The following is a 352-nucleotide window of genomic DNA, read 5'->3' on the forward strand; positions in this document are numbered from 1 at the left end:
CCCTACTTTTTCCCCCTCTGAACTGCAAATTAATCCATCTATTTATATATCAATTTGCATCTCTCACACCGATCCTATTTTGGACCCGAACTCGCCACACACGTTCATCTGCCTAAGCGGCCAATTTCGTTCGGATGCCAATTATGCCATGATGTGTGGCGTAAGTTGTTTATTGGCCGACATTATCATTAGATCTATTTCGGTCAAAGTACGGTGCCAGAGAAGCAGTTGGGAATGAGAGGGGGGAGGGTAGGAGGATATTAATGAGGGGGAGGGAAAGGGACACAAGACGTGGGAAGGGCAGCACCGGGGACAGCGAGGACAGGACAGAGGGTCTACACAGAGGAACTCG

This window comes from Penaeus monodon, chromosome 31 (genome assembly GCF_015228065.2).
Source record: "Penaeus monodon isolate SGIC_2016 chromosome 31, NSTDA_Pmon_1, whole genome shotgun sequence".
Taxonomy (NCBI): domain Eukaryota; kingdom Metazoa; phylum Arthropoda; class Malacostraca; order Decapoda; family Penaeidae; genus Penaeus; species Penaeus monodon.